The sequence below is a fragment of the Cucumis sativus genome, chromosome 2, assembly GCF_000004075.3.
Source record: "Cucumis sativus cultivar 9930 chromosome 2, Cucumber_9930_V3, whole genome shotgun sequence".
NCBI classification, from domain to species: domain Eukaryota; kingdom Viridiplantae; phylum Streptophyta; class Magnoliopsida; order Cucurbitales; family Cucurbitaceae; genus Cucumis; species Cucumis sativus.
The window spans coordinates 16,732,946-16,756,361 of record NC_026656.2 but is presented as its reverse complement, the minus strand read 5'-3'; the positions used below and the strand labels follow the sequence as shown (position 1 = coordinate 16,756,361).

General features: G+C 34.0%; 2 long non-coding RNA genes across 2 annotated transcripts; one reads left to right on the top strand and one right to left on the bottom strand.

Annotated features, from left to right (window-relative positions):
* Nucleotides 1–10,170: 10,170 nt before the first annotated feature.
* Nucleotides 10,171–12,003, bottom strand: LOC116402194. Its single transcript, XR_004214646.1, has 3 exons — nt 11,221–12,003; nt 11,014–11,059; nt 10,171–10,586 (listed from the first exon to the last, which is right to left on the bottom strand). It is a non-coding gene; the product is annotated as an uncharacterized LOC116402194 (long non-coding RNA).
* A 3,451-nt stretch (nt 12,004–15,454) lies between these two features.
* On the top strand, nt 15,455–16,726 carry LOC116401999. Its single transcript, XR_004214349.1, has 2 exons — nt 15,455–15,760; nt 16,544–16,726. It is a non-coding gene; the product is annotated as an uncharacterized LOC116401999 (long non-coding RNA).
* The last annotated feature ends 6,690 nt before the right edge of the window (nt 16,727–23,416 follow it).

Sequence of the window (23,416 nt, the reverse complement as noted above, 5' to 3'; positions counted from 1 at the left end):
ATTTTCCTTGATGACAATTCCAGCTTTAGGAGATTCCATCAATTGCTTCAGGATGCTATGTGCGATGGCGGAACCTTGGTCTTGCCCTTGGATGACCCCCTTGGAACGACTACGGGTGATAGGTCCTGTGTAGGTGTCGCTTGCAGCTGAAGATTTGGATGCAGCTTTCTTTGATGCCATTGATTTGCTTGTAGATCTAGATGATGAGAGAGAGATGAGAGGTAGAGATGGTCCCACTGGGCGTGCCAATTTGTTCGCACGAGATTTCCGGAGAAATTTAATTCGTGGACTTGAACTTGAGTTGATGTTGTATTTTTGTTGATTTGATGCGATGCGGTTCAATCTCTAGAATTTGATCCTCTGATTCTCTCTCAACTGTATGTCTATGCTTGATTTGGAGGAAGCGGAGCACGTGATGTTCTTGAAGTTTGTTGAACGTCTACGCTTGATTTGGAGAAAGCGGAGCACGTGATGTTCTTGAAGTTTGTTGAACGTCTACGCTTGATTTGGAGAAGCGGAGCACGTGATGTTCTTCAAGTTGGTTGAATGCTTACGCTTGATTTGAGGAAGCGGAGCACGTGATGTTCTTGAAGTTGGAGTCTTGGAAGAAAGTTTGTATCTTCAAAACAGCTTCAATCTTCGAGGGTGGTCAACTTCAGAAGTTAGGGAGTCTTCTAGCTTTTGGAAGAATTATCTCTGGATCTTCTAAAGTCAAAATTTTCCAACCTCTACAAATGAGGAGAATTCCTCTATTTATAGAGTTCACTAGTGGGCTTTATGGGTTTGAACTTGGTTGGTCCATGGACCAGACCCATGGGCTCAACCATATGGACTTAGGTTATATTTAGTCTTTGGGCTCAATTAAGCTTATTTTTTGGCTTAATTGAACTTAGTCCAAGTAAATAATATTTAATTGAACTAAAATGATTAACTTAATCCAACGATTAATATGAAAACATGTGGCATTACTAGAATGACCAATTTATTTATTTTAACTCTTTAATTTGGAGCATGTGTCAATCTTAATTAATCCCAAATTTAATTATTTGTACTTTTCATCATTAACTTAATAAATGATGTGGCAACTTGTGATTGGTCTCAAAATTTCTTATTCAACAGACTGAATAGAAAGTAATGGATGATACAAAATGATAATGTGATTTATTTATATTGGTTCTAATTTGAAATATTCAAATTTACTTTGGAAATTAGTATAATTAGTATAATATATAATGATACATTATAATATAAAGTTTATATGTTAATGAAACTTTATTATATAAATTTAATTTTAGATAAAGTTCCAAATTAATTTATGAGAGATAAAATATTTGAATGAGTTCAAATATTAATTTAATGTGGATTTGTTTCATATTAAAACTATTAATTATGAGATAAAGTTATATTTGAATATGATTCAAATTTAACTTAAGTTAAATATAAAATATTTAATTTAGTTATTAATTAATTGAAGAATTAATTAATAGTTTAGTTTAATATTATTTAATTAAATTTGATTTAATTAAATTAATATAAAACTATGAGGTATTGGAGAGATATTCATTCAATAAGATTTAAATGAAATATTAATTAAATATGATTTAATTAATTATTAACTAATTGATTAATGGTTAATTAGTTAGTTGATTTGAAACTTCTATTAATTTAATATTTTTTAAGTTAATAGAATCCTATGATTTTCTCCTACCCCGTCTCCTACTCAATGAAAGAAATAGAGTTATAAATATGTAGAAGAAAAACAGCTTTTCTTAACCAAAATAAAATCGATGATTTTCTTTTCTGCAAAATAGATTGTAACGACCTAATTTTTCGAATTAAGCTGAAGTTATTACTTTAAGACTAGATTCGTCCTTTAACCATAAGACTTTATAATTTAAAAAAATATATTTTTTAACAACATTAAAGAGTTTTTATTCGGGCTCTATTTCAAATAAAATTTTGAAAGTGTAAAAGTATCGATAATAAAGAAAGTTCAAGAACATAAAAGTCGTTCAATCATGAAACCCAAAACAGTCTCAATTACTAAAGAAAACCAAAATAAAAAAAATATAAAGTAGAAGCAATTTGAAGGACATTTCCCTATGGCAGTTTCGCGGAAAAAGATTAAACATAAAAAGGTGAGTATAAACATACCCAGTAAGGGACCCACTACTGATCCTGTTAGAAGAAAAATAAAATTGTTAACTTCCTATTGGAGGTGCCCTGCACTTTAAAAGTCTTGTGATCATGTAGGAATACACATAACCAGTCCAATGCCCTAAAGGACACAAATATTAGTCTAGTGCTCTGCAGAAAGCACATGTCAGTCTAGTGCTCTCGAAGAATGCACATGTCAGTCTATTGCTCTCGAAGAATGCACATGTCATTCTAGTGCTCTCGAAGAATGCACAACTGGTGGTGATCCTGTAGGACACCTGCAAGGCACACTACCCAATCGACAAAGCTAACAATTTTCCCTTAGTCCATTATAAACATTTAATCAATCCATTCCTAGTATAGTCAAACTACTCCATCATATCATCAATCCAACTTAACACACCTACGTTCAATCTATTCAATCTATCACAAAATCAGTTGATACTATAACAACACACCAGACAGTCAAGATATATATATATACATAACACCTTTCTTAGTTTACAAATACATTATCCATCGTATCTACTTCTATACCAGTAAGTTTACAAACACTAACTGTTGAGTTTCTACAGTAGATTCTTGAAGATGTGACTCTTGAACAGATGGATTCTCATGGATGATCACATGTTTGTTATTTTGATGGTCATCATTCTTGTCCAGATTGTGATGACTAGAATCATCACGAAGATCATCATACATGTTGTTAATATCATCAAAACAATTGATTCTGATTCTAGTATAGAAAGAAGAAAAGGATAATAAAAAAAAATAGTTACAAAATGATCGTGTATCCTTAAGCAAACAATCGTGTAGAATATCTAAACGGTTGTTTTACCAAGGGTGATCGATATTTTAGATGGGATATGCAATCGTTCATATGTGATATGTGATCGTGTAAAGATATATCAAACCATTGTTCTGTCAGAAGTCGTGCTAAGAAGAGTTGAAAGCTTGTAATAAGATCCATCAAAACTTAAAGATTTTACATCAACACGTTCCTGACACAGTAATGCAGTATCAATGAGCATCAAATTACGTGAGATACGTATTACAAAATATCTAACTGCTCAGTTAATTTTTTATGGACATCAAATCACCTTTTTTCAAGCTTAAGGAAGGAAATGTCGGCACTATATATGTCAGAGTTGTGCATTGCAATGAAAGTGCCAACACGAGGTGATACATGTGTGTCTTTCTGGGATGTAAATGCCACTCCCCGACTAGGACCAACATAGTCTTAGGGAGAAAGCATGCTAGGAATTGGAGTTGTGTCCTCAATTTCTCCAAGGGACTTGAGCATTTCTTCTTACACTAGAATGTCTCCTGTTCAGAGAGTTTATAGGATTTCTCAAGGCCATTTTTGCATACTTAACAGCTCTTGACAACGGTAGAGAGTCTAACTCTACACTTTCAGGGGGTTCCAACTCCACCACTCGCTGAGCCAAAGATAGAGACGAATCATTAATGATCCAGTAAGCAACATGAAACCTTGTAATTTTGGGGTCAACGGTAGTCCCTCCCATTATTAGCTCAACACTCAAACGGAGTCTCCTGTATAAAATATAAAATAATACAGACACAAATAGTGAATGAAATCTTGTGACGTAACAAACACAAATTTTAGGTATACTGCAATTTGACTAAATATTGAACAAGAAAACCCAAGGGAATACACAAAAATCCAACGTTTTTAGGAGTCAATTTGGAAAATGGCAAAACTACATTTTCTTTTCAATTTTAGCAAACAACATTTTTTGCGCGTGCATGGTATTTTATAAAATACCAAAATATTCACCTTCTCCAACTATAATTATTTTGTTTTTACGTTATAATTAATTTATGTTATGTATTTATCAACTTCATCAACTCATATCATAACTTTTCTCTTAAAATCTCAGGACTCAATTAATTAATTCAACATTTTAATAACATTATTCAATCTTATTAATTTCAAAATAATCTAATTGAATTTGAATTTCAAAATAACCAAATTGAATTTCAAAATTACAAAATTATTATTTTTTAGAATTTGAGAATCTCAACGATAGATTTTATATTAAAATAACCTTATCTCAAAATAATTTTAATGACTTGAATATCAAGATAATTAAATTATTATTTTAAAATTGGAAGAAAAGCACAAAAAGCGCACACGCCCACTCACGTACACACGCACGCGCGCGTATACGCACACACACGCACACGCACACGCACAAAAGCGCACACGTGGACACTCACACCCACACACACGTAGACACACACACCCACGCACACGTGGACACGCGCATACGCACACACGTACGCACTCACGCACATGCACGCACACACGCACATATGCACAAAGATGTATAAATGAATTAAAATTAAAAAATAACTACAATAATTATGTTTAGAAAGACTTTTAAACCATGTTCATTTGACTTAATAACGTTAATTAAATTATAATTTCTATCAATATTGGTTTAAAAGTGTCATTAGTGTAATTATTTCAATATAATGCAGTCTTATCCAATTTTACGAACAAAAAACAAGTCAAATATGTACCAGTAGATGACACTCTTTGTCATAAGAGATATAGCAACGTTTTTATGGGTCATTTTGAAAAATGGCAAAACTACTTTTTCTTTTAAATTTTAGCAAATAGAATTTTTTACACGTGTCCATGATATTTTATAAAATACCAAAATATTCACCTTCTCAAACAGTAATTATTTCGTTTCTACGTTGTAATTAATTTATGTTATGCATTTATTAGCTTTTAATTATTTTTTACCTGAAAAAGATACATCCTTTTTTCTTAATATCTCGGGACTCAACTAATTGATTCAAGATTTTAATTTTATTCAATCTTACTAATTTCAAAATAACCTAATTAAATTTCAATTTCAAAATAACAAAATTATTATTTTTCGAAATTTGAGAATCTCAACGATAGATTTTGTATCAAAAATAACTTTAATTGAATTTCAAAATTAAAAAATATTAACTTGTTCGCACACAAGCACACGCGCACACGTGCACAACGCACGCACACGCACGCAGCACACACACATCCATCCACACGCACACGCACACGCACATATGCACACACGCACAAAGATGTGTAAATTAATTAAAGTTAAAAAACAAATACATTAATTATGTTTAGAAAGAGTTTTAAACCATGACTTAATAACATTGATTAAATTATAATTTCTATCAATATTGCCTTAAAAGTGTCATTCGTGTAATTATTTCAATATAATGCAGTCTTATCCAATTTTACCAACAAAAAACAAATCGAATATGGATCAGTAGATCTACACTCTTTGTCATAAGAGACATAACAACGTTTTTAGGGGTCATTTTGAAAAATGACAAAACTACTTTTTCCTTTGAATTTTAGCAACTAGCATTTTTTGCACGTGCATGGTATTTTATAAAATACCAAAATATCAACATTCTTCAACTGTAATTATTTCGTCTCTACATTGTAATTAATTTATGTTATGCATTTCTCAGCTTTTAATTATCTTTTACTTGAAATAGATACATCAACTCATATCATAATATTTTTCTTAATATCTCGAGACTCAACTAATTAATTCAACATATTAATAACTTTATTCAATCATACTAATTTCAAAATAACCTAATTGAATTTGAATTTCAAAATAACAAAATTGAATTTCAAAATAACAAAATTATTATTTTTCGGAATTTGAGAGTCTCAACGATAGATTTTGTATTAAAATAACCTTAATTGAATTTCAAAATTAAAAAATATCAACCTGTTCACTATCTTTATCTCAAAATAACATTAATGCCTTAAATATCAAGATAATTAAATTATTATTTTAAAATTGGAAGAAACTCAACATTAAAAAATATTAACTTGTTCGGACACAAGCATAGAAGCACTGCGCACACACGTACACATGCACACTTACACACACACGCGCACACGCACACCTACACACAGACACCCACAGACGCACGAACCCACACACACACACATGCACAAGCGCACGCATGCACACACACATCTATCCACACGCACACAAGCATGCACAAACGCACACACGTGTACGCACAAACCTTATCTCAAAATAGTTCTTATTTTTGCTGACAGTTTATTTGTTGCCATCGATAGAGGATCTTCCAATAGACCTACGTGACGGTGTGTGTTGACAGCTTAATTTCGTTAGCAAAAGAAAAGTTGATTAGTTTTTTAAGATTTATTGACGATATTTGTCATCGACAAAGGGTAAATTTCTTGTAGTGCATGTACATCAAACATATCAAATTTGTTAAGTGTACCAATGAAGTATAACAAGTTTATTAGTGGTGTATCACGTGTATCAAACTTATAAGTGAAGTCTTTAAGTGTATCAAACTAATCAAGTGTATCAAGGTCTCAGGGGTATCAAGTGTATCAAGAAGAATCAAGTGTAACGAGAAGTATTATGTGTATGAAGATGTTTCAAGTGTGTATCAAAAAGTATCGAGTGTATCAATGAGTACCGAGTGCATGAATTGTATCTATCAAATGTATCAAGTGTATCAGTAAGAAGTATCAAGTGTATCAAGGGGTATTAGGTGTATCAGACGTGTATAAGGTGTATCAAATATACATCAATAACGAGGGCATTTGTGACATTTTACCTCTTGATGTGTGAGTTGGTCTTTGTTTTTGTCATTTTCTCAAATAATAAAGTATGTGTTCTATGGACTTAATTATTATAACTTATTTTGCCATTTTCGCAAGTGTCCCTTAATTGTAATACATGTATATGTGACATAATCTAATCAAACTAACTCATAAATGGACTTAATGTATCAAGAGGTATTAGGTGTATCAGACGTGTATAAGGTGTATCAAATGTACATCAATAACGAGGGCATTTGTGACATTTTACCTCTTGATGTGTGAGTTGGTCTTTGTTTTTGTCACTTTCTCAAATAATAAGGTATGTGTTCTATGGACTTAATTATTATAACTTATTTTGCCATTTTTGCAAGTGTCCCTTAATTGTAATACATGTATATGTGACATAATATAATCAAACTAACTCATAAATGGACTTAATCTATCTCATGGACCACGAATTCTTCAATTACTTGCAAATTTGGTGAGTTCCTTCAAATGGTGGGCGGAGAGCTTAATTTTGAGAGAGAGGAAAAGTCGTGAAGAGTATTTGCGAGAGAGGGGGGAACGTCGCCAGAGAGCATTTGCGAGAGAGCTAAAGACAGCGACGATGTGGGATGAAGTAAGGTTTTTTTCGGTCATTGTTCACAAGTGGGATGAAAGCTTCGAATTATTTGTTTTAAATCAAAAAGCGTATGATTGAAGGAAAACATTGATTTTTTATTAGGGTAATTTTTAATGACACATAATTTATGCCATTATTTACAATGCCAAAATTTTGTCAAGAAAACTCAATTTGTGTCACAAAAAATTTTGTATTTTTATTTTTAACGACACATTTTATTCCCTCATATCCCTTTTTCTTGATTTCAAGTGTCATTAAAACTTATATTTCTAAATAAATTTATTCGACGAAAGTGGCTAGATTGGTGGGTTTGACGGCGAAGGCTTGTTGTGGGAGCAACGACAACAGTGGTTGGAGTGTGGAATCGACGACGGCAAGTGGCAAAAAATTGGAGGGCAAGGGTTCTTCATAACGACTCGGTAGCCCACTTCGAATTTTTTTTGAAATTTGAGGTTTTTTCATTTGAAAATTTTTTTAATGACAAAAAAATTGTTGTTAATTAATGACGCAAAAATTGTGTTGAAATAAATTAAATTGTGTCAATATGATTGTTTTAAGAAATAATCCATATTTTTATTTTCAACAACACAATGTACCTCATCCCACCTCTTTTTTCTTTTATTTTCAACGACACAATGTCTTGATTAAAATCCATTTTTCTAGTAGTGACTGAAAAAAAAAACTGGACAAAATCATAATATCTTTGATAATTAAATCACCAGTTGGTTTGAACATATATAATCTTGGATCTATTCTATTATGATATGACCATGGTACATCATGAACATACATTGACTAAAAAACTTAAATTGATGAGTGAATGTAATAAATTTAATATTAATTATATGATCAATACTTTACACATGTATATTGGTATATCAGTCAATAACAGTAGTAAGACAAATTATAAAATATAAGGGATAAAAGTCCTACACATGCATGTATGGTATACTCTCTTGATAGCAAAATGCATTTATGTCAACTCATGTTTGAATGCATTTATGTAGGAAATTCAATAAAATAATTAAGAAACCTTGCAATATGTGAGAGATATACGAACTTCAAACAAATTTTACAAGTTTCAGCAAAAATTTTCAAACAACTTTTAAAGTTTAAGCAAAAAGTAACCGTAGGTAGGAAGGGGAGCAAAAGTGGGGTCTCGAATTAATTCTGAAAAATTAGTAGGCTTTCAAAATTTAGGTTCTAGAAGTAGAATTATTGCAGAAAAATAAATAATTGCATCATTCAAATTGAATCAAACATATCAGGATGTTATATTCTCCACAACGTATAATGGAGTATAAACATAAAGTTTCTATATACAAAGCTATGTATCTCTACCCTTGACTTCTCTCTCTCTTTTCTACCTTTTTTATCCTTTCTTTCTCCCATTCACTCAATACACTTGCAAGAACCTTCATTTTTTTTGTATTTAAATTTTTCTTGGCACCATCCTTTTTTTAATTATCAAGGCTTTGTTATTGTGTACCAGTATTGTGTCGTGCCTCCTTCACTTCTCATCATCATTTTCATGTCACATCTCTACCTTGTCAATTTTCGTTTTTCACTCAGCTTTCTTTCTTCTTTTGTCTTCACTACTTTCTTCGCTCCTTCTTCTCAAGCTCTAACTTTTGCTATTATCAACCAGTCTCAAATGACCATTGGAAAACCTATCGCCCACTGAGAGGCAGCCAATATAGTAATGCCTCTAATGATAAACTCCAATGAAATCAAAAGTTCTTCTTTAAGATTTGGAAAAATATATTAGATAAACTCGGACGTGGTGAACGCGGTGAACGCGTGAGACGTGCGTGAACGCAGACGTGGTGAACGCGAACAGACGGAACACGGACGGACGTGAACACGGCAGAAGTTAGAGATCCTCAGAGAGAACTTGGCATTTTCGAATGCGGTAGAGACAAGTCTAGGGCTTCGAAGGATTCTTCTTTCTATCCAAACAGTCCAAAGTAAGCCAGTTATGGAGGGAGGAATACACATTAGAGAGCTCAGTTATGGATGGAGGAATACACAACTTTTTCTCATGGTCATTTTCCTCGTGGGCATTCTCTTCATGTTTCTTCTTATTCCGACTAAAATACAAGCACAAATTATTCTTCGCCTTCGTATAGGTTTGTTTGAAGAAGATTAAAAAAGTCCTTAATTTATCTCGACACTTCCAAAACCAGAATATAATACCCGTGCTACATAAATCCCTCTTTCCAAATAGTCGAACATGAACTATCCATGCATATCTTGGAATAAACAAGAGAAACCCTAACTAAACCCAAATAGAAAATACGCTGCAATCTAAAATATACTTAAAGAAACAAAAAGAAGTTTTAATGCTGTGGGTTTTTTACTGATCTTCTTCAACAACAAAATAACTCAACGCCACAGTTCAATTTTTCCTTCCACGAATTGGGTTTTTAAAGAGTTTTCACCGCGAATTTATCTTTTTTGGTTCGACAAGTAACAACATGTGAATCCCCAAATGCAAGGTTTTATTAAAAAATAAAAATATAATTTTTTAAAAAAATTATAATACCTAATTTTTTTTTTTATATATTTATAACCTAATTTTCTGTCATTGCATACTTGAGAGAAATATATTTTTCAATTAGCATAATAACCTTTATATAGTAAATTAAATTTGTAGAATGAGAAAAGACCTTAGATCCAAAAAAGTTATTTATTTATTATTGGAGTGAATTGTCTAATTAATGTAGTTAATGGATGGTTTTGTAACCATAAAAAAATAATGAAAATAATTTTCTAAAAGAATGAATGAAAATTTGGAAAGTTAAAAGGTTTTAGGAATTAAAAAAAAGGGTGTAACATTATAAAAGACTACCAAATATACTGTAAGAGACATGCATTAAAGGAGCTGAGGCATGCATACTACCAAATATACTATAAATAAACCAGAATTCTTTTTTAAGAAATTAAACAACTAATTAAATATAAAGAAGAAAGATTAGAAAATGAATGATCAAACAAACTATGACTCATTTATTTTTGACAGGTTCGGCCAGTATCACCTGACAATTCATTTTCACCAAGAGAATAAACATGAGTAGCCTTGGAATCAAGTTCCTCCGATAAAAGCCACGGAGTTGATGGGTTAGAGACAGAACCAGAATTTGAGTTCAACGATGTGGATGGAAAATTCTGAAACTAGCAGCAACAGGAAGTTAAGATAACGAATTATTTTCAATATAGAAAGGCTAATTGTAAGAAGTTGTTAATGAAGTGTCCAAATGCATTATGGTAATATTGGGTGCAGATTGTTTGGAAGTTTTATCCGTGTGCTGTGAAGCACCACAGAGTTGAAGCATATGAAACCAGTGTTTATCTGACAAAAAATAGTGTCATGATCATTGCCTTTCCATTCCATAAATTTATGGATAGCAGAAGAAAGAGAACTCTCAACACATGAATCACCATAAAGACACACATGACAACATTATTTTGGATGAAGTTCTAATATTGCAACCATGGAGGAAAAATCAGCAAATCTTAAATAGATGTAGTAGTCCAAATGATAAAAGTTTGTCTCAAGATAATATTTCAGTAACTGCAGATGCATTGTGCTGAACCTAACCTCTTGTGTTTCACGGTAATGAACAAGGACAATGTGTTCAAAGGTCCTGAACAAAAAGCAGAAGCAAGTCATAAATTATATAAGTAGAACACGATATACTGCCACTGTCTAATTTCATTTTTCTTTGCTTGTGGCATGATGGGGATAGACCCCACTGAAACAACTGGTAGCAAGCAATTTAACAATTTTCTTTCAACCATAACATACTTATCTAGGAGCCAATAACACCGGCGAACAAAGGTTGGGCTATCTAGTCCGTGGGCATAGTATACATGTATCCTTTCTACATTACCAACCTGCTGAAGAGAAAGAAAAGATTATCAAAGCACACCTTTCCTTGGTTATTAAGGCTGTAAAAGAATGAAAATTACCATAAATCTAAACATAGTTAATATTAGACCATTGAACAACCTATAGATTCAAAAGGAAAGACTCAAACCACCAATAGACTGGTTAATCATTTAAAATGATCTCCAACAACATGATACGCAGTATATCGTGCTAGATCCATAATTACCACATGTGGACTCCTATGGTAATTTCATTGATGATACGCAGCTAGTAGGCAAGATTATGAAATGAAGACGGTATGTGAGACGATTGAAAAGATCAAGATGATAAAATTATAGGGATTTGAATTTATATCTTAAGAACACCAGAGTCAAATGCTTAAGATGATTAACTGTGTTAAATTTAACTCTATAATATATAAATTATTAGCAAAAACAGTAGAAATTACTTCAAATTTGTAGAGAGAACATATAAATTATATTCTAGAGAAAGAGCATCTGAATTATATTCTACAGAAACACGAGCCCATAGCATATCTACTGAGTAGCAATGACAGTGAAAAAGGGAATAGTAAGTAACTAATCTCATAAACCCCTTTCTCACATCTAACCAAGTTCTTTCACAACATGCAAAAGCATCAAAATATTTAAGAAAACTTCCAATATTGCATTTGGAACTCATTGATTGACTTCAACGTTTAAGAGTCATAAAAGACACAGCTTACTTTCTCACCTGTCACCACTAAGCCTATGGCAACATCTTTTTATAAGATATTCAGCTAATCTTTAGATTGTTTACCGAATAATCGTCTATTGTTTTGTAATTGATCCCACCAAGCGCTTGCGCCACCTTGAAGTTTGAGAGCAACTAATCGAACCTTCTTGTGTTCGGGTGTATTGGCATAGTCGAAAAAATTTTCTACGTTCTTGATCCAATCAAGAAACTTCTCCACGTCCATTTGACCATTGAAGGTAGGGAGATCCACTTTCATACGTATTTCTTGATCTTCTTGAAAGTATGGTCGAAGTCCAAGCCTTTGTTGAGGTTCTTGATGAATGTTCAGCAAGTTGTCTTCATCGGAAGAGTCAGAATCGTTTAAGAAATTTCCAAGTACGTTGTTTCCATACAATCGATTATTGTGGATGTGAATAGGTTGATTTCTTAGTAGTTCTTGGTTTACAACAGGGTTTATTGGTTTTTCTTGTCTTTCTTGGTTTGCTGCAATTGGGTTTCTTGGGGCTGAATTGCTTCTTCTAAAGGTTGGACATGAAATCGGGTAAAAAGGTTTGTTAATTCTACTAACGATTGCTGTATATACTGCTGCCCTTTTCGAAGTTCTTCAATAGCTTGTTCTACCAACTGCAAGCGTTGGTTGAAGGAGGCTTCCGCGTCCATGGATATAAGAGTGGTAGGATCCAAGTTTTTTTAGGGAAGAGTGAGCTAGGATCACGCTCTGATACCAATTGATGCAGTAATTGCAAAGCTAGAAATCTTTATGTATAATGCCTCTTTTTTTATGTCTTATTAATGAAAATGAGAAGCTTTTTTATAGGCTGGAGATTACAAGAGTTGTTAAACTAACTTGGGGTTGAGTTAGTTTAACTTGGAGTTGAGTTAGTTATAACTAACTCAAGATACAAAATTGGTAATTCAAATAACTAATCCTAAACTATAAAAATGGTAATTCAAACCCCTCCTCTAGGATAAAACTCAAGAAACATCAAGAAGGGAGATGTTCTACATCAAAGTGTAGAGAACGATTCAAAATCCTTGGTGAAAGGAATGAATGTTAACTAATGTGTGTTTATGTGAAATTGTTATGTTATGAGTATGTTAAGGATAAAGAAAGGTTTATGCGAGATAAAATTATTTGATGTTGTTTATGCGAAATGATGTTTATGAAAAGGTATTGCGAAAAGGATTTCATAAAACCTTAGTCTTTTAGACATTCTTTCAAAAATTCATCTTCCAAGATGAGGTGTTTAGGCCAAGTAGAGAAGAAGGTTGAAGGATTTGCAGCGAGATGACCAGACGTTTTGAAAATAGTTAAGCATTGGTTGTTTGGTCAAAGTGTTGTAATTATGTATCAAACACATGTTATTAATAAACATCTTGGTAGGTATTTATTATACTTGCACGCCTACTCTCACATTTAGCCATATGTTGTACTTTGTTTTCCACCTTGACTTTTAATGACACACAAACCAACTTTCCAAGGAATTCCCTTTCATTTTCCTATTAACTCATATTCTCTTTTTTTATCAAGTCCTTGCTAGAGAAAGTGGACTTTGAGTTGTTGGACTTTAGTATTGCATGGACATACAATTTTGAATGAAAAATCCTTATAAATGGGGCCTTTGAACTCATTTGATGGGTTGGCTATTATATTTGGGCTTTCACACCAAATGGAATTTCTTTTTCTTATTTACTTAAAAAAAAAAGAAAATTTACCACGCCCATTTTTTTTCATCTATTTCTCTCGTCCGGTTCTTTCATCCAACGGGTCCCACAACTCGATTATGAGTCTAGAGGATACTAAGTCAAACTTAGTGGTTGTTCGAATAAAACGCAGCTTCAAATGTAAGTATTCTAAAAACCTTATTTTTTGGTTTAGTCTCGTTAACTAAGCCCAATTAGGGTAGAATTTCGATTCTTTTTCTGTTGTGCATGTCTTAGTTCTATCAGTAACTCCTTTCAGGGTGATAGCTCTCATCAGCAGACTTTCCATTGCTGGTTTCTTCCTTAGTCATCATTGTATTGTTGTTTTCCACAATAGATAGGGTGAGTTGCAGTTTTACATGAAATGCACTGCTCAACCCACACTCTTTTCTCACTAGTTCCTTATTCTCAATCTTCAACGCAAATTTCATCATCTGGGCCAACCCAATCGGTTCCACGGTTTCCACTTCCATTTTTATTCATGGGCTAAGCCCAATCATCAAAGTCTCCTCTAACACTACCGTTTGAAGAAATGCTACCAGAGCTAAATATCGATCAAATCGGTTGCGGTATTCTTCTACATTCATTTTCTGTTTGATTGAGAAAAATCTTCCAACCAAAGTTCCTTCTCGAATTGATCGAAACTGTACAAGCATTCGTTCTTTCAGGTCAGCCCAATTCTTAAAAACTTCCAACTCTTCTTGTGCTTGGTACCAATCCAATGCCAGATCATCAAAACTAATAACGCCTGTGGTTAATTTCTCTGAATCGGTAAGATCATGTATCTTAAAGAAGCGATAGGCTCTAAATGTGAGACCCATTTCTAATTTGAGTAATGAAGTAAAATTTGGCTAGGTATTAAGAATTTGGCGTTTGAATAAATCAACGAAAAGGATTAAGCGATAAAAAAATTTATGGTTAAGTATACGTTATTGCGATTCAGTGGGTAGTTCGCGAAGGAAGTTGTGCGACCCATTTCTAATTTGAGTAAGGAAGTAAAATTCGGCTAAGAATTAAGAAGTTGGTGTTCAAATAAATCCATGGAAAGATTAAGTGATAAGATCTTTTACGGTTAAGTATACTTTTTTGCGATAAGTGGGTAGTTCGAAAGAAGTTGTGCGATAATGTAACACCCCGAACTCTAAGGTAATTAATTTAATCGGACCATTCGATATTTTTACTCTTAATTTTTGTTCGACGTCATTTTGTTGTTTTGTCTTAAAAAAAAAAGTGTTGGAAAAGTCTTTCATAATAATAATATATTATTATTATTATTATTAATTAGCATAAAAAAAAGGAAAAGAAAAAGAAATTAAAATATCTTTTTCCTCTCTCCCCTCTCTCACGCGTGCGACACCCCTCTCTCCATCTTTTTCTTCTTCTCTTTCCTGTACCCTAACCCAGCCGACCATCATCTTCTCCCCTTCCCTTGCCGTTCAGATCCATGGCCTCCGCCCACCGCCGTGACCCTCTGCCCAGCCCCGCCGCGTGACCTCTGTCTCCGTCGAAGCCAAGTCCAGCCGTCGTCCATTCCTTTCCTCTCTTCTTCTCCGTTCGTGAAGCCCAGTCGCCGCGTCAGATCGTCGATCGATTTTGAGGCAGCGCGCACGCCTCCTTCTAGCCGCGCGTTTCCTCTTTTCCAGCAACGTGTTTTTTCTTCTAACCGCGATTCACAAACCGACGTACACTCTAATCTGTTTGCACGATGGTTTTTGTTTAGAATCGATTGCGCTGCCCCTATTTTTACTGAGATCCGTCGAAGTATTGTTGGTAAGATTGAAGTTATGAAATTGTAGTCGTTTTCAAAACAATTTAAGTATGGGTTGTGATGTTTTCAAGGTGTTCAAACGTTACGGATGGGTTAATTGACTAATTTGATAAATTATTCTTGAAGGTGTGAAAGGTAACCTTGGATCACTTAAATTCACAACCAATTTGTGAATTTTGATTTCGGTTTGCCCTTATTTGGATTGTTTCGTGGACGATAGTTGATTAAGGGAGCTTCCCTAACTTTGAGGTAAGGGACTTTCTACTGGACTCACCTAAAGTTTTTGAGTTGTGTTGGACTGTATGGATGATGATTAAGATGTACACGTTTGGTTGCAGACTAAATGTTTAGTGTATGTTGTATTTGACTGGAAACATATATATAAATACATTGATGTGTGAATTGATGTGGATTGCCGAAAGTATACATGTGAATGACTGAAATTATGCTTATGTGTACATGATGATATTAATAGATTGTGCTGTATAAAGATTTGGATGTGAACTAGTGAATTTGTTTCGGTTGAATGTGGATTATACTGAACTGTGGTTTGCGCTGGTAAAAATGAGGGGTGTTGTGACTTTGTTGTTTACTTGACAGATGTATTAAAATGTTATCAACGACCTTCGAACTTAAGTGAGATAGGTTGACTGTTAGAATGTTGAGTGAAAGAACTTTATATTTTGAAGTAACTGAAAGATGTCATAAATTACCGTAAAGATGGTTAGAATGGATTGAGGGGAAAAATTGTTAGTTTTATTGGGATGTATGCCTTGTAGGTGTCCTACGGGATCACCAATTTTTATGCGACCTTCGGAGCATTAGACTGATATGTGTTTCTGCAGAACACTAGACTGAAATGTACGTCCCTCGGGGCGTTAGACTGAAATGTGCATCCTACGGGATCACAAGACTGCGACTGTACAGGGTGTCCCAATAGAATGTTAACAATTTATTTTCCCCTGACGGGACCAGTAGAGGGTCTCTTACTGGGTATTTTTATACTCACCCTCCTTATGTTTAATTTTTCAGGCAAAGGTAATAAAGGCAGCAAACCGGCGAGGGGCAGGAAGGAAGCGTGACCGCCACAGGGGACACTTTAAAATTTTGCTTCCGCTTAGTGATTTATAGTATTATTTGTATTCGAACGTGAGACTGTTTAGAAAATTTTGAAGTTTTAAAGTATTCAAAGATTTGAAACTTTTTAGTTTTAAATTTTCATGTGAATTTTAGTAATTTAAAACTGGGGCCCAAACAAACAAAATAAATTTTGTTCTTTTGAGGTTTTAAATTTTAATTAACCAAGGTCTTTTGTCAAAAGTTAATGACCTCGACTTAGGTAAAAAGTTGGGTCGTTACAGATAAGAAGCGAAAAAGTCTTTGCGTAAGTTAAGAAATGAAAGTTTTGAGTGTTAGACTAGGAGTTTTGGGTGGTCTTCGCGAGAAGAACCAAGTGTTTCGTGGAGAAGAAGTCTACGAGGAAGCCTTGGAGTTTAAGTTCGTGATAAGAGTTTTATGCGAGTAAAAGTTGGTTAGTTCAGGTGGAACGTTTCTTATAATAAAAATATAATCAAGCGATAAGGTTATTCACGAGAAATGTTAAGTGGTTGAATTTATTCACGGTTTGGGTTAGGCGGGGAGCAAGGTTTGTAAAGAAAATGTCAAATCTGATTTGACATGGGTTAACATGTAAGATTAAGGATTTGAGCATGACTAGGTTAAATATTAAGGATTTGCATGACTAAGTTAGTATAAGGGATCTATAAAATAGGAGAATTTAGGTAACTAAGGAGGGGATGACGAGAGTTTTGTTGAAATGTTAAAGTGTTGTTGGTTTAGCCACGCGAAAAGATGGTTGTGAGAAGGACTTCTTTAGTGAAGTTTGGTGAGTGCTTTTCAGTCAAAAGAATTTATGTTAAGAAACTTTATTACGATTTCTCTTTACTGATTTGAAAGAAGAATTCAGATGAGAATGTTTCAGAAAGATTTCTACGAAAAGTTATGTTTTCAAGCATTATTTATAATATTAAAGCTTGATTTGATGACTATGATTTCAATACTATGTTTCTTTGAGATGATGCTAACTTTTGTGTGCACATAAAGAGTGAAGGCCACCATGGAGTGTACAAACTACATGGTAATAAGAAGCTGACTTATGCATTGAAATGAGCGTATAAAGCTTAGCGGTATAGCAACAAAGACGAATTTGTATGTTCTCAGATGCTGTTGATACAGTAGTCTAAACGCGAGGTAATGAGACCAAGCGTAGAGAACGATTCGGGATCCTTGACAAAATGAAATGATTTTTTAAGCATAAAGAAAGGTTTATTCGAAATGAAATAATTTTTCGGTATATTTAAATGATTTGATATTATTTTTACAAAATGATTATGAAAAGGTATTGTGAAAGGTTTTCATAAAACCTTAAAGGATTTAAAAAAAAAGTGGACCATTCAACTTAATTCCCATCCACTATCCTCTTGTCCAACATGAAACTTTATCTTAGTAAAACTTCTTGATCCACTATTTTACAAAAATATTCAAAACAATACCATACTACACCAAATGTGATATTTTGGTAACACTTAAAATGGTCAGAAATACCATTTTCCTGACTTTTTTTTCATCGACCATTAAAGAAAAAGTATAGATGATGTTTCACAAAAACTTCCAAACCATTGTGTTAGTTATCGTTTTGGATGAGGGTTGGGGTAGAGCATCAATACTCAAAGGTTGTTAAGAATTAAGACCTAAGACTTGAAAACGAAATCGCCTGCCTGGTTGACAACAACACCATCCCACTAGAGTGCACAATGATGATTTATTGCATTAAGAAGAAGATGGCAGTTAACCTTAGCGCCATAATCAGAACCTCAATCCTCCCTTTGATGAAAGCACCTAAAGGTGTCATGCCTTTCCCCTCTACCACATTGAAGCTCTTTGTCTAACACTACAAGAAATGAGGACTCTCTCGATGCATAAAATCATTGGGAGATATATAAAAAGCGTCAGAAAAGGCTTTTCTGACGCACTAATATACGTCGGAACACAAGTGAGGAAAAATGTATCGGGAGAGGAACTCCCGATGCACAATGTTGTGCGTTGAGGGTTTCTAGACATCTTCCGACGTTGTATGAACGTCGAAGATGTTGTCAATATAGCACCGAGAGATGTCTAGGAACCATGCGTCGGGAGATCCTCTATTTTTTTAAAAAAAATAACTTCATTTAATTCCTAAATTCAAATTGAAAATTTTAAATTCAAACTCAACTTCAACACTTCAATCTCAACTTCAACACTTCAAATTCAAATTTCTAAAACCTACAACTAATTCAAAATTCTAACAACACTTGAAATTAAATTTCATTACTAAAACTTACAACTAATTCAAAATCTAAATACTAAAACTAATTTGAAATCTAAAATCTAACACCTAAAACAAATTTGAAATCTAAATACTAAAACTAATTAACTAAAACAAAACAATGACTAAAGTAAACCATTTACCGATGGCGACGACGACGGGACGACAACAGGGACGACAATGGTGATGACAATGCCCTCTTCTTCTCAATCTTCCTCTCGGTCTCCCTCTCCTCTCTCATTTTCTTTCTCTTTATGTTTCCTTTATGTAAAGAATGGAGTTAAAAAAGACAGAGAACTCCTGACGCACGACGAAAACGTCGGAAATAGCACCCTATTCATGACCTGATTTGTTAAACGTCAGAAATCCCTAAACATATTCCCACACGATTAATGATACGTCGGGAATCCCTAAATCTATTCTCAACGTTGCTGCCACCACGTAAGAGGAAGGCGTTACATACAATTAATGATCTGCCCTTCCTCCGACGGTTCCTAAGCTTTTAGCTTTTCTGCAATCACCCCTTATGCATGTTCTCAGGTGAATCTCAACCAAACCATAACACTCCATCAAAATAAAGAAGAAGAGAGACACCTCAAAACCTTAAATAAAGTTAAGGGAGAAGAATGGAATGACAGAGAAGAAGAAGAGGCTTCTCCGCTGCCACCACTACTCAAGAGGAGAAATGTCCACGATGACGCGTCTAACTCGTATAAAAAGGAAAAAAAGTCGAAAGCTAGACGTGGCCATCGACCCTAAACCTCTTGCAATCTGACCCCTAACTCTCTCATTGCCTCCTCAAAATCCAAATCCTTCAATTCCAGTCCTCATCCAAAAATTGAAACTCCCCCTCATCAATCTTACCCAAGTCCTCTCGCATGTCTATTATCCTCTCACCACCAAATCCCCGATCATTATAACAACATCCTTCACCTCACGACCTGACCGAACAAACCCTTACCCGATCAAAAGGGCATTGTTAGCGAAAAAGAATTCCTTAGGGTTGAGGAGGAAGACCTGCATCACATTCCTCTCCCTCCGCACACTACTATACGTAATTCGAAGGAGGAAGACTTACATCTCGCGTGTAAACACCGATACCAATAATCCTTAATTCATCTAAAGAACTCAATAGGACATTAGGGGTTGATGTTAGGAGAAAGATGGTTTAAGGTTGGATAGTTTAGTTGAAGTGTTATGAAAGATGTGTTAATATTTTTAAGATGATAAAAGAAAAGTGTCATCGTAACAAAGAAAGGCCTAAAGGGTGTTCGAAAATTGGCTAAGTGTTGGCTAGGGCATGTTGCATACTCTAGGCGGCCAAAAGTGTCAAGCGAACCTCTAAAGAGACATGTTGGGTGGCCAATGGTTGAGATGTGGTATGGCCGAATGGTGTCAAGACAACCTCTATAAGACAAGGCTATATGACCAAGGGTATGCGCTAGGCAAGGAAGCTAAGCATCTAGGAAATGTCAAGAAACTCTAAAGAAGTTAGAACGTGGATAAGGAATGTCATGCAACAAAGAGGTGGGCTATGTGGACATAGGTCATGCGGCCAATGGGGCAATTCAACCAAATGCTAGTCAAGATGGCATGGTTTGTTGAAGGCATTGAGGGATGTTTGGGAGATTAGCGAGAAAAAAAAGTCTTAGGCATTCTTGGCAGTAAGAATTTACTAAAGAACCCTCATAGAAAAAGGGATATGCGTCCAAGGATGACTTAAGCAATATGAGGTAAGATGTGCGGTAGAGTACAAGTGGACAACATACAAGATACCTAAGTGCCAAATAAGTGTCTTGCATGAGTTGGAAAGTGGCAAGTATGGGCGTAAGAGGTGAGAAAAAAAGGTTCAACCAAAGAGCATGCAAGGATCACTATATGTACAACTTTGGACGAATTATGTTAACAATCAACTTGTGTTAATTGGGTAACTCTACTTCGAAAATCTCCTAAATTGAGTGTAGTATCAAGAGAAAGGCTACCAAGAAGAAAGGCATTGAAGTGAAGAAAGACTCAAAGGTCATTTTCAAAAAAAAAAAAAAAAAAAAAAAACTTGAACAATGTAGAGTATTTTGAGCTACATAACTCAATACTTGGAATTTGTTAGTGACACTTTGTGGTAAACTAGTGAAGACATTCTAAGTAAGTTTGTAGAAGGAATCTTGTTGATTTAAGCTTCAAAGTCGAGTTAAGTTTCTTGTAGAAAAATCATATTTCTAGACAAGGCCATGGGTGGGTTGATTGCCAGAATGACAAGGTGAGATGAGCGTGTGTTTTGAGCGAAAGAGGTTATTTAGGCTTGGGACATGCAAGAAGCATGTCCTGGCATGATCAAGCAGCCTGAGCCACGCGTCATTACACACTCTATTATGAAAGTTGAGTATATTGCTACTTGTGAAGCAGCAAAAGAAGCAGTTTTGGTGAGGAAGTTCTTGCATAATTTGGAAGTTGTTCCAAACATGAACATGCCCCATCACTTTATATTGTGATAATAGTGGGCATATTACTAATCCATTTACAAAGACTCTCATGGCTAAAGTGTTCGAGGGTCTTCTAGAAAGTCTAGATCTGCGAGTTATGTACATTAGGTAATCTAGGAAAAGTGGCAGATGTGTAATGGGTATGAGGATGCCCTAGTTTATTGTATTTGTATATACACATTTTATGTAATACACTTGTACATTTTACCCTTTTCAATATTAGAGGATTACTTTATTATGAACATCCCAAAGAGACGAGAGTTTAGTCCAAGTGGGAGTTTGTTGAAATTTATGTCCTAAAACTCGTAGATTGTAAATATAATCCATTGACCATTGTTAATAAAGTGTTATTATTAATAATTGTTATTGATTATATTATTAGTTTTGTCTTAATAACTCAAATCCAATAACTAACATCCTAAACTGTTTAATAAGTATTGAATAGTATGTAGAGACATACAGGGATCAATGTTCGAGATCAGCTTAAAGGTCTATAGTATAGGGATAAGACTGGGTACCTTTATCCTGGTAACATTATGAATACGACTCACTTTGTATTTGATACAAATACAATGATCCAATGTGTTCATGTAGTTGACTAGGTGTTACTACATTAACTAGTTAGGTTTCTATTTCACTAGGATGACCTAGATAACTTAGTCTTAATCTTGAGTGTATTATGAACTCAATGATCTTGGATGAATTTGACTTCAAATACAAACTTGGATTCCACAACCTAAACCAAAATAAAATAATATATCAAGTTAAGATGGATTCACATAGCAACATTTTATCAAATGGTTGCAATGTTTCAAATAAGCAACAATTAAAATTCACATATCGATTTGGCATCTATAAATATACAAACTAAAAAGTACCTAAATGTCAATTATTTACCCAATAAGGCTAACTAAGTAACCAACGTCTAATATGTTTTGCAATGAAAAAGGTTGCCATATTGTTAATTTGGCCATATTGTGAAGGCAACCTCTTAGATGTATTTGTGAGAAAGGAAAGAAATACCAAATAAGTATGGACTAAGATAGTATCAAATAAAGTTAAAGTTGAATTTTTAAAGCTCTATTTTTTTCAAGATAGAGAAATTTCAGCTAAAGAGGAAAACACTAAGGACAACCAAGCAAAAAAGTCTAACAAATATCAAAAGAGAACATGCAGGAAAGAAAGAATGTAAATAAGGTTTTATCCGCACCAAGCAAAAAAGTCTAACAAGTATCAAAAGCTTCATAAGTTGTACTAGAATTCAAAGCTCTAAACTCTAAAGAATGTAAATTTCTTTGAAGAAATTTGTGTATAAAGGTCACACAGTTGAAAATTCAATACCTTTTAAGAATGTTGTTGAGAAGATTATTTGATGAATCTTTGAATCCAAATTATGGAGACAAGATAAATAAATGAGTTCTGATTCTAACTGACTGAATGAGAGTTTAGAAAATAAGAACATTGGAGTTGAATTATCAGCATTTATTTTAATCAAACTTACGATAGCAAACCAAATTATAGAGAGAGATCAAATGCTAGGATAAAGGAATAATCTTACATTTGGTGAGTTCCAAAATGTTGTGGTAGTCACGAGAGTTATTCCACTCGAATTGTCTTAGACAAGAGGCTTCATTCAGCAAGTACTGGTGAGAATTAAAGTGGAATGACAAACTTAAAAACACCTAATCTTTAACAAACTTTTCCGACTTTTTGCAATTATTTTTTAACACAATATCAAAACACACTTAAAAACCATAACAACCGATTACCATAAAACGGTGTCCAATAACAATAATTGGGTCAACCCAAACATCATCAAATTCTTGGGAAAGGTTGTGGACTAGACCTTCACCATCTTGCCCCTAAAACAAGTTAAAGCTTAAGGAAAGAACACAGTAGAAACAAAAATCATAAACTCATCAGTTAGATAGTATTGGTGGTCAAAACCTCAAGGTCTCACTTCTTCCATTTTATATTACCAAATTTGAAAATGATTTTTAATATATGATCATTACTTGAAACATGTTGGTGTACAAGTGTGAATGAAACTAAATCAAGTTT